The following is a 12,122-nucleotide window of genomic DNA, read 5'->3' as shown; positions in this document are numbered from 1 at the left end:
TTGTTTGCAGGTCTGTAATCCATAGATATATTAAAAGAAAATCATTGCTGAGTCACGAGGAATTTGTATTTCAATGTTACTAAAAATGACACTACCAGCCATTTATTCAAAACCAGGTGTGCACCTGGCAAAGTAATGAGTCCTTTAAAGGTTATTTCATTTCATCTCATAATAACTCTTTGAAGTTGATGAATATTACCTCCTCCCTCATAGCGATGAAAACAAAACAAAACAAAACAAAAACCAGTTCACAGAAGTCACACAACAGAGCAAAAGGTCACTGAGCTTCTGAAAGGTGGAGACATGACTTTAAATGGCTCCAAGGTATATATTCAATCCACTATACTATTTGTCAGCATCCAAAAATTTGCTAAGTCAAGTTACATCACTCCCTTCTTACACCTTCTGGAATGAACTGAGAAATAACCAACTCCACACCAAGACCCTCAGGCCCTACATGATCTGACCCCACGATACCTTTCAGCCTCATTTTCTACCATTGTCCCCACTGCCCGCCACCCTTCAATTTTATTGACCATCCTGATACTTACCAAAAAAACAAACAACAAAAACATGCCCCTTTCAAGGCCTTCATACCTGCTCTTCTCTCTGCCAAAATGCTGCTCCTGACATCTTCATGCATCTTGATCCTTCTCATCATACATATCTCACATACATATCATACCTCCTATGAGACCTACCCTGACAACCCTAAAATAGCCCTACACAATACCCCTTTCCTATTATTTTCATAAAAAAACATTTACTTCTCGCTATAATAATATTGTTTAATTTATATCTTTGTTTATTTTCAGTCAATGCACCATGAGGATGTGTCTCTCTTGTGGGCTATCGCTCCAGGACTTTGGACAGTTCCTGACGTCTGGTAGATGCCTAATAAACATATTTTTTATTTTTAAAAAAGATTTATTTATTTATTAATTTTTCTGAGAGAGAGAAAAATGGAGAGAACACAAACAGGACGGGCAGAGGGAGAGGGAGAAGCAGACCCCCCGCTGAGCAGGGAGCAGGATGCAGGGCTCCATCCCAGGACCCTGGGATCATGACCTGAGCCAAAGGCAGATGCTTAACCGACTAAGCTACCCAGGCGCCCCCTAACAAATATTTTTTGAATGAATGAATAAATAAAGGAGAAAAGATGCTGTTTGCTAAAAGAAGTTCCAAAACCTCTTGCTACTACCTTTGGAAACCTAATTGCATTGATTAAATTTAGTTGGTGATATTTTGCTGATTAGTATGTCAGGTGAATCAAATATGTTTATCTTCCAGAACTTAAAAAAAAATGCTTATTTTTTTCTGCTTCCTCCTTTGAAAGTAGGCTAATAATCAAGATTATCACAGGCACCCAACTGCTTTGCATGGAAGTTTTGTTCTGCTACCACAGAATGCACCCCTAACTTGAGGCAACACTTTTGCCATGTCTGCGTGCTAGAAATAACGTGGACATGAGTGTTAAAATTCTAGACGTGAGTGCCGAGTTGTTGACTGCTGGTATCTGGCAGATGTGAGGAAGGGGGGGATGGGCATAACAGCCTAGAGAGAGACAGAAATGTATTTTCCAGCAACCAGAGATTAATTCTCTCATCCACTTTCATTTGGGTTTAAAATACTTTTCTCTTAATTGCAACTGACATCTGCTGCACTGAAATAATTAATTCATTCATACATTTAATAAGTATGTAATAAAGGCTTACTATGTGCCAAGCTATATGTTAGGTTCTGGGGATATAAAAATGAAAAAGCCATAGTTCCTGCCCTTATGAAGCATGTAGTATAGCAGGGCAGGCAGCTAATAAAAAAAACTACTATGATTATAATTACAGCTGTGATAAGGACTATGAAAATTACAGAATGAAAGAGAATAAAAAGAAAAGAAGCAGGAGTTTTGACCAGAGGGTAGGGAAGAAGAAAAATCTAAAAGCATGAGGACTTTGGATTGGGAGGGCAGCCCTAGGTGAGATGCACCATCCAGGGAACTGGAAAGAATAAAGAGAGCAGCAACCACATTTGCAAACACACAAACGTGCGCACGCACACACACGAGCACATGCATGCATGTACACACAAAACAAAGAAGCGAGAACAAAAACGAGGAAAAGAGTGTGTAAAGGGAAGTCCTAGGGCTAAAACACAGACCACACCGCCCCAAAGTTCCACCAAAGGCCCCAGCAGTGAAGCAGCTACCCGGAATGCTGACACTTCACCCTTTCAGCATTGGTCCAGGCCCCGGGGGGTCCAGAATGTCAGAGCACCACCTTTGGATAGAGCTCCTAAAATGCACGTCCAATCAGCACAGAACTAGGTGAGTTCAGATCACTGTGATGGCTTGGGTTTCTATTTACATCACCCTCCTCACTCATTCATTTACTCAACGGAGACTGAACTGAGAACCTCTCATAGACCCACACTCACTGTCCTACTATTTGCCAGGTCTTTTCAAAGCACTTTCAATAACCATACTTAATAACCTTAAGAAATAGGGGCGCCTGGGTGGCTCAGTTGGTTAAGCCACTGCCTTCGGCTCAGGTCATGATCCTGGAGTCCCGGGATCGAGTCCCACATCGGGCTCCCTGCTCGGCAGGGAGTCTGCTTCTCCCTCTGACCCTCCCCCCTCTCCTGTGCTTTCTCTCTCTCATTCTCTCTCTCTCAAATAAATAAATAAAATCTTTAAAAAAAAATAACCTTAAGAAATAGGATCTATTTATATCACCATTTTACAGGGAGGACTCTAAGGCTCAGAGAAGTTAAGTACTTTGCCAGAGATCACACAGTAAATGACTAACCCAGGAAACAACCTCGGCAGTGAGATCCCAGAGAACCCCCTCATAACTATGGTGTGGATATTACTTTCCTAGGGCTGCCATCACAAATTACCACACACTTGGCAGCTTAAAGCAACAAAAATTTATTTTCTCACAGTTCTGAAGTTCTGAAATCAAGGGTATTGTCAGAGTCATGCTCCCTCTGAAGGCTCTAGGGAAAAAAATGCCCTTTGCTTCTTCCAGCTTCTAGTGGCTTCCTTGGCATGTGGCTAACCAACTTTAAGCTCTGCCCCTCTTTCAAAACCCTCACCTTTGAGTCTATGTCTTCTCCTCTTCTACCTCTTATAGGGACATCTGTCACTGGATTTAGGGCTACCTGGCTAATCCAAAATGAGCTCATCATGAGATCCTTAACTTCACGACATCTGCAAAGACCCTTTTTCCAAATCAGGTCATATTCCCAGGTTATGAGAGTTAGGACATAGACATATCTTTTGGGGGGGGTCACCACTCAACCCATTACAGTATAGTATAGAGAGCACACAGTTTAATCATTGTTAATTGTTTAATCAATGTTAGCTATTACTATGCATCAGACACGATGGCATGTGTTAGGAATACAAAAATTGGTAAAGTATAGCCCTGGTCTACAATGAGCTCATTGTATAGCAAGTGGGACAGATTAGGGAAATAAAACAGGTTAAGATAAAAGCATAAATAGGGTGCAGGTGGAATGGAAAAAAAAATAAAAGTAAATCCTGCAAAGATGAGAGTCAGAAGAGGGTTCACAGAAGTGCCACAGCCTCTCTTGAAAAGTGAGTCGGTGTTTCTGGATGGACAAGGGAGAGAATATTCTAAGGCGAGGAGATAGCACAAATAAAGGCACAGGGATGCAAAACAGCCAGGACCAGTCAGGGAGCGATAAATAATTTAGTGTGGCTTAACATTACTCTTCAAGGGCGGGGAGGTTAAGAGAAAATCCTGAAGAGGTAGCCTGGGACCAGATCAAAGAGGATGTCTTATTCCAAGCTGTGGGAAAGCAGTGCAGAGTTTTAAGCAAAAGTGTCTAACAATCAGATTTGAGTTTCTAAAGGATCACACAGCTACCCTACCATGTGGCAGTGCAGACAAGAGAGAAGGAGTGCCAGCTTGACGTCATCACAGAGCCTGGAGAGAAGAGGACCATCACAGGGCTCCTTATTGTTTGCACAACCATCCTGAGGGGGAAGGGAGTGTCCTGGGTTGATTCCCAGACTGGGTAACTACCCCCCTTAGAATTCTCTCTTGGTTTTTATAATGCTTCTCTTTCCTCCTTTTTCTTGTTCTCGTCTTATCTCTGATAATTATCTTGGCTCTTTTATCATCTCCACCCCCTCTGGCTATCCCTCAAACAGTGGTGCACCCTAAGGTGGTTCTGTCCTTGACCCACCTCTCTCCTCATTCCACTTGTTCATTCTGAGCCATCTCCACCACCCTCCTGGTTTCCACTACCCTCTGCTCACTAATGAAGTTCATATCTATATTTACAGCCCAAATCACTCCCTTTACTTCCAAGTCCAAATCCAACGGCTTACTAGACATTTCCACTTCTATGACCTACCCATGTTCTAAATTCTAGTCATTCTCCTTCCCACTGTCACCAAATGTATGACAAACCTAATTACTCTTGTCATCATAATTTTTGGAATAGCTCTAAAAGGGTCAACAGTGTTCAATGCTGCAGAAGGTCAAGAATGACAAAAAGTCCATTGGATTTGGCATTTTGTACAAAGTGAGAGACAAGTGAAAACAGCAATGTAACTACTTTTTAAGGAGCTGAACTGTCAAAAGAAAAGAAAGAGGGAGGGAGAACTAGGGTCAAGGAAAGCTTTTATATTTGTCTATTAATATGAGAGTGATCTGAATATGTTCAGTGAGGGGAAGAATTGGATTTTGGGTAGAACTATTCTGGACTGTTGGATACTGTCACACATACTGCAGGACACTCAGTGTGCCTGGTCTCCTGGTTCTAAGGGCCAAAAGCACACAGACACATGCACACACACACTTTACAAAAGCAGTCATGACGACATCAAAAACCTCCCCCCTCAAAACATTTCCAAAGATCTCCTGAGGACCACTAAGCTAGAAAAAAAATGCCAGCAGAAAGGAATAAATTGATATTTAAGGGAAAAAAAGAAGTAACAGATGAGCCAAGGTCCCGGTTCTGGAGAAAATGTGAGGAGATTAGACAAAGAGCACAAAAGCAGGGTTTAGTGTGAACCAAGAGAAATGACACATGAGAGATGTTCAAGCTCTGAAAACACACAGACACTGGTTGAATGCCCAGACTGTCACTTACTTCCTTTGAGAGATGCTGTGGACTGACCCCAAAAGCCATTCCCAACCCTTGCCCCTTTGTCACTTCCACCAGAAAGCCTCACGATCCCCACAGCGTTGGCCACATGACTTTGTTTGAGCTCATGAGATTAGGGGCGTAGAGAAGACTCCTCCTCATCTAATACCCACACCCCACCTTCTCCTTCTTTGAGTATGGGCACAACACCTAGAGCTGGGGAAGCATCCTCGTAACCATGAAAAAAATACCAAGGGAATCCCAGAGGTCAGTCCTGACATCACTACCTCACTGAATCACCCCCAGCAGTCCCTGTCTCCAGGCGCCTTGTTCTGAGACACCAATAAGCACCTATTTGTTTAAGCCACTATGAGCAAATCACTAGCTAAAGGTCCTAGGCAAAACAGTTACCCTCTCTGATCTACAATTTCCTTATCTGTGTAAAAGGACAAAATACATGCCTCATAAATGCAATGAGGGAATTAAACAGAATAACATTTTTAAGCTCACGGAAGGTGACTAGCTCAGAGCTTGACAAAAAGTCAATGACCAATCAGTGTTAGTTCTTTTCTCATTGCAACCGCCTAACAACACATGATAATTTGGGTGTTCTTTGTCACTGTAAAAGAGAATTGTAGCAATAATTTTTTTGTCCTTAGAAAAATGGAATCAAACTGGTCTTTAACATGATTCTCATGCATGCTGGACCCTTAAACCACAGAATCAAAATATTATTTTGAATAAAACGTAGATCTAATGTCTAAGAACAAGGCAAAAAGAATCACAGAAGTCTCAGAAAGGGGAATAAAAATATATTCTTCAAGTAGAAATCATAACCCAAGGGGCTTTTCAGGGCTATCAGTATGATCAATTAAAAGCTAACTGGTGATAGTTAGTGAATTAACTGCCCCCCCATATAGGTAACATATCACTACCCTCCTACAGAATACCTTTAATATGTCCCTCATCTAACAACTCACTTTTTCTTGTATATCAACACTTCCAAGTCTATGAGTGACCCTAAATTCAAATACTATTTTATTCTGCTAGGCTTTCTTTTTTAATGTTCTTGACTTATCTTCATTGCTTATATCCTGTGTGTATCAGTTTATTGAAATCACTGTATGTCCCGGCTTTGAAAATCTTGGTAAGTCCTGATCGTGTCACAATCAATAACTGCATCACCGTAGAGGCAGAACCCACTGAGCTGCTGCTTATCCACCAGGCCTCAAATGAAGGGTATTAACATCCCAAGGGTTTCTCTTTCAGTTAACAGGAAAACATTAGGATCCCACTTTCTTCAAAAGATTAAGAATGGTCTGGTATATGAAAATACAAGAAAGGGCCTACTGTTTATCAAGCATTGGCTACAGAGCTTCATAAAGCTCACTACCCACTGAGAACTAGGTGTTATTTTGTTCCCATCTTGCAAAAGGAAATTCTGAGGCTCAGAGAGCTTAAACAGCACACAACTAAGCTCACGTATCTGGTGAATGCACAGCGCTCAAGCCTAACGTCTCCAAAGCCTGCCTTCTCTCCATACCGTACCCCGTCTTCCTGTAGACACGCCACCACTTTCCTGGAGGATGGATGAGAAACACAGGATGGCTCATGCGTTACTTTCTAGCACCAGATGCTTTCATGTCTATAAATGCCTAAAGTAATTTCCACAGCCTCAGTTTCTCCAAACATTAAAACTGCACCTGACTTCAACTGGCCAGTCTCCTGAAAGCAAATCCTAGCTCCAGTTCTAAAAGGGAGGGTGTATCGGCCAACAAGACACCCATTCCACCGACACAGGTGGAAAGTCCTGGAATTCACACAGACATGAGCGCTGCACCACTGCAAAGTATACAGGGTCTTAGAGAGAGCTGCCCACCCATCTTTCCCCAAAGTATAACTCAAGGAAGAAGGGAAGATGGGAGAGGAATAGCGGACTTGCAGGCAGGGAATACTACCCCAGCTTTCTTCGGACTCCTCAGTGTGTGGACTGCAAGTTTCAAAATCAGCCAAACAAACATACTTGGATTTGGATCCCAGTCCCACTCTTCTTCTAGCTGTGTCACTTTGGCTGTGGTACATACTCGAATTTGGTTTCCACATCAACTAAAAGCAAATACTACTACTATTTGTCTCACAGGATCGCATGAGAATTAAAATGCTCATTAGCATCACGCCTGGCACAAAATTGGCACGCTCTATTAGCTTTTTTGCCCTCTTGCCTTCTCCACTATGTCTTAACTCTCCTCATCCATACTGTAAAACCACAGTTCGCTCTTGAAGTATTCAATCCCCAGGAAGACCATAGGACAGACAACCACAAGCAAGGTAAACTGAAAGACACCAAAATTAAGGAAGAAGAACAGAGTAAAATATGAGTAGCATAGCCATCTTGGTTTCCAGATTATGCTGGATACGGAAACCCATACGAGTAACTGGAAGGCAAGAGTCTATTTACAGTGTCACACGTTACTGCTGGCTCAACCACTCTCTCCAAACACTGCCGTGGGATGAGTGTTGGGGGAGCCACAGACAGTATGGGAGAGAGCAAGAAAAGACAGGGCCAATGAAGAGTAGAGGCCATCTTCCTAGCCCCACTTGGATTCAAAATGTAGCGCTCTGTACAAAAAATCAAAGTGCTGTTCAAAGCAACATTTCTCAACCAAACAATTTAGAAAGAATCCCAACAACAGACACCAGAGTGAGAATATTTTCACGTGCCCTTGATTAGGAACAAGATATGGAGTATGGTGCCTGTTTTAACTACCTTACACTTCACTCTGATCAACCCATCTACTTCCAGACCCTGACCCTCTGCCTGGCATACCCTTTTCTCTTCCATTCTTGCAGCATTAAAGACCAGATCTTGTGTCCTCTTGCCTGATCCTACTGTAACTCCCACTTTCCGTTTCCCTTGCTTACTTCCTGCCCAAACCATTGTCACTGGTCCTAATGCTAATGTCAGTAGGTAGGTCTGTCATTCCCTGTCACAGTGCTCCTTGTTCTCTCACCTAAAGCAACTGTTTGTACAGTACTTTTCCAGAGTTTCCCACATATTTCATTTCATTTTACCTTCAAAGTGTTGTAAAGTGGATAGGGCAGAAAACAAAATTGAAATCTTATAAACTGTAAACTGAGTATCACGTAGTTTATGTGATTTGTTTGTTCAAATTTCCAAAGCTCATGAGAATGGAGACTGAAACTCAGGACTTATAATTCTTACTTGGGGTTCTGTGAGGCAGAATTATATCAATAGGAAGCATGAGCTTCAAGATAGGTACTTTGGGGATTTGAATCCCATTCCCACTGCTCACAAGCTGTGGTATCCTGGATGGGTTATTTAACCTTTCTGAGCTAAAATCTGAAAACCCAAGAAAGATTCCAGCAAATCAGCAGAGAAACCTCCTGAAAAGAAATGGAAGTATATCTAGCTTTAGTTCATTATTTAGATTGAGATGGGCATACTAAATCCAGGATCTCAGGGAGAATAAAAGCAATTACAACAAGGCAAAATAAAGTAGGCTCTTTATACTCAGGTGGGGAACTGCCAAAAATCACCTCATACATTTTTAAATGGTCTCTGTTACTATTCTAAACAGTCTTGTGTTATAGACACCTAGCAGTACTTTCCTTATAAGAGCTCTTCCATAGCTGAATGTTCCTATGTTGGCTATGGCATGACTATACCTCCAATGAGCTTTGGCTTCATGGTGAGGAAGGACCAAGGGTCCTACCTCACACATCAGAGCCTTTCCCCAGATTTTCACCTGACCTCTTTTCTTCGTCAGCATCCAGTTCAGAAGTGTCTCTACAATTGGCCATGACTCTATCCAATTCCCATTCTGTTCTTGTATCATGAAACTTCCCTTTCTTCAAATTGTTCCAAATAACCTTCAGCTTAGCCTGCAGAATGCTGTGCTGGACACTTAGTGAAGCACCTGCTATGTATTTTCTCATTTAACCTTCAACCACCCTATAATATATATTATGGTCCCCACTATACAGGCAAGGAGATCAATATTTAGAGTAAGTCTAGATTATTGGTGAGTAGTCCAGATTCCCACATCTAGAAGTGATGGTTAACACCAGCTCTGACTCCAAATTCAGAGCTTCTAATGGTTCTACTCTTCTAGCTCTCATGCTTTTTTCCACCATGGTATAAGGTACATTTCCTCATTGGGAAAGTAAAACACTCATTAATGTTCGTACTCATTAATTAGCATATGCAAAAAAAAAAAAAAGTGAGCACAAGCTATTTGACCAGATGCTGACCTTGTGTCTCTCTCCACTTTGGTCAAAAATCTCTATATCCGTGTTTTCTTCCATTACGAACTCCTTCAATCAGGGATTTTATTCCTATAATACAACCTTTCACAAGAACACTTAATAAGTGGGCTTTATTTGAAGCAAACTAACAACAACAAAACTAAGATAAAATGGCATGGCGATTACCTATCTCCTAGAAGGGGGAAGCAAAATAGAAGGCTTATTTATCATCCTTCAGATGGTACCTGTACCTCAAAGACTAGGCCTTAAGCGTGGCAAAGCTGGATTTCTTGGATTTTCTGCATCCGTTTCATTTTCAAATGTTTTGTCCTGTGGCCGCACAGTTGATTCACAGTTGTCAAACTCTGTGTCCTCATTCTATGTTTGTAAAATATGTCCATGGTACTTAAAAATAAACTTCTATTTAAAAAAAAAAAAAACTGGCCTTAGAACTTGAGATGTTTTATTTTTGAAACTTGCCCCAAAAGCTTACTTCTCTGAGATCTGGGGACTCTCTTTATTTGCCTTCATGCAAATCCCTTAGCCCTGCGAATGTCCCTCTGCGCAGCTCCCGGGAATCGTGGCGCTGCTGCCCACTCAGCCCGGGTGGTCCCTGCTCACCCTCCTCTGCAGCTTCCAGCCCATTCAGGTGTCTGACCCCTCAGGGCTGAGCTTTCCACCCTCCAGCTTCTGTGGTATCAGGACCTCCTTCTTTCTTCCTTTTCTTTTTTCTACCTCCCTTTTGGAAATCTTTTCAGGTTAGAAGTCAGATATTTTTTAGGCTATTTTAGGAAATTGCTTAAAAACCACTGTTTGCCTTTTTTTTTTTTTTTTTTTTACTGCAAAGAGAAAAAGAGAAGATGGAATATTTGGGTGTGGTTGCCATGGTGGCGAGGTGAAAGGGGAGAGAGACCAGAGAGGAATCTCATTGCCATCACCTCACTGCTTTCAATCCTCCCTTTTACCCCTAGAAGTAGGAACCGGGGGCCCACTGTGGACTCAGGCTGCACCTAAGAGCTATTCCATCTCAACTCTTCATTACTTCTCTCCTTAGTCAGATCCCAGGATTGCCATTATGAATCAAGTGATGGATTACTTTTAGTTAGGTAATATCTACCACAGTGCTATACAAGGGAGGATAAAGTAAAGAATAGGAAGGTATGTGAGACCTTAACTAGCGTCGCCATTTTCTTGAGAGGCAAGAGAGCATGTGGCCTTTGGGGCCAGCAACCAATGCTGACATCCTGGCTGCACTTACTAGCTACATCATTTGGGCTATGTTTTTTTTCAATCTCTCTGAGCCTCAGTTTCCCCATCTGTCAAACGGAGATAAATAATACCACTTAGTTCACTGAGTTGTTAAGAGTGTTAAATAAGACAATGTATACAAAGTGCTACATGCTCGAGCACACGGGAAACACTAAACCTCCTAGAACAAATCAATGAACAAAAGAGCCCAGTCTCTCAACATGGGCTGCGTCTTACCTCATATGATCGATTATGTTGTTATTATGCATTTGTAAGAGGTACAACAGAGAAACAACTAACCAGTGTAACCAATAACCTTTTCTACAAGGGCGGGAGGGCGGAAGTGCTGAAATATTGCACGATAGCCTGCATAACCAAAAAAAAAAAAAATTATTTTCACCTGTCATGCTCTCAAGTACGCACTTATTTATGATTCAAAAATTTGGCTCCTCCATCTTGGCCTTCTTTCAGCACAACATTGTGCTCTCAAAATACCACTGCTAAAATATAACATAATCAGCTAAGGACAATGATGTTAAAAAAAAAAAAAAATCTACCTGAAGCAGAAGCTCAAGGGGTTTGTCACAGTTGGTCTATATTTTCTATTCTGCTTCAGTTTATCCCACCTCTCTCAGCATGGGCTTCTAGTGCCATAATTTGTTTTCTAATGTCTTTACCTGTGCCCAGGTCAATGGAAGAATACCCTTCTCATATGCAACCCGCGGTCCCTCCATTGAGTACTTCAACTTGACCTTTCCTAGACTGAATAAAGGAAGCTCCCAAACAGAAGAGAGTCATCTCTGCCTGCTGCCGACAGATGGCGGTAGTGATCACACACGGTTACTTGAGCCTGCTAAACTGCACTGTAGTGTTCTCAGCTGGCCCAGGAGCATGCTTGTGCTGTCAGTGCTAGCTTTTGAGGTATTTACAAACATCAGTGACCCCATTGCACGTCCTTTAAGTACAGAACTACAGACAGTTTTGAAAGTGATGGTAAGAAGCAGAAGATGACAAAGCAAAGATAGAGACCATTTAAAAAACCCAAAGTGATGAGAGCCAATAAATCCTGCACTTGTGGTGAAATGAATCATTCTAAGGTATGAATAACCGCAAAGGACAATGCCTATGTGAGAAGCGCTGTACCTAAGCAATGAGCAATAATCATTAAGGCAAGGAGAAATCTCTGAATAAGTAAAAAATGGAAAAACAAAACAGAACCACAAACAAAACACCTTCTGCGCAACTAGAGAATAAACATCACTGTCAGATCCTAATTAGCTTGTCAGAGAAAGTTAACCTCACGTTAACGTAGAAGTCTACGATTTCTTTGAGGCCGTAAAGCTGCAGTGCGCAACCTTAATCACGTACTAGAATCGTGTGGGAAGCTTTCAAGAAGAAGCCAGCCGTCCAGGCTGCACTGCAGGCCAACGATCAGAATCTCTGCGCGTGGGACCCAGGCATCAGAAGTGTTGAAAGCTCCTCAAGTGATC

The 12,122-nt window shown here is 41.9% G+C and overlaps 1 protein-coding gene across 2 annotated transcripts in view; it reads right to left on the bottom strand.

Annotated features, from left to right (window-relative positions):
- The window catches only part of GRIN2B (glutamate ionotropic receptor NMDA type subunit 2B), a 405,281-nt gene that overhangs the window by 264,527 nt on the left and 128,632 nt on the right, over positions 1-12,122 (bottom strand). The gene's annotated exons all lie outside the window — the stretch shown is intronic.

The sequence above is a fragment of the Mirounga leonina genome, unplaced genomic scaffold (genome assembly GCF_011800145.1).
Source record: "Mirounga leonina isolate KUSES-001 unplaced genomic scaffold, KU_Mleo_1.0 Mir_201, whole genome shotgun sequence".
Taxonomy (NCBI): Eukaryota; Metazoa; Chordata; class Mammalia; order Carnivora; family Phocidae; genus Mirounga; species Mirounga leonina.
This window is presented reverse-complemented; position numbering and strand designations above follow the sequence as displayed.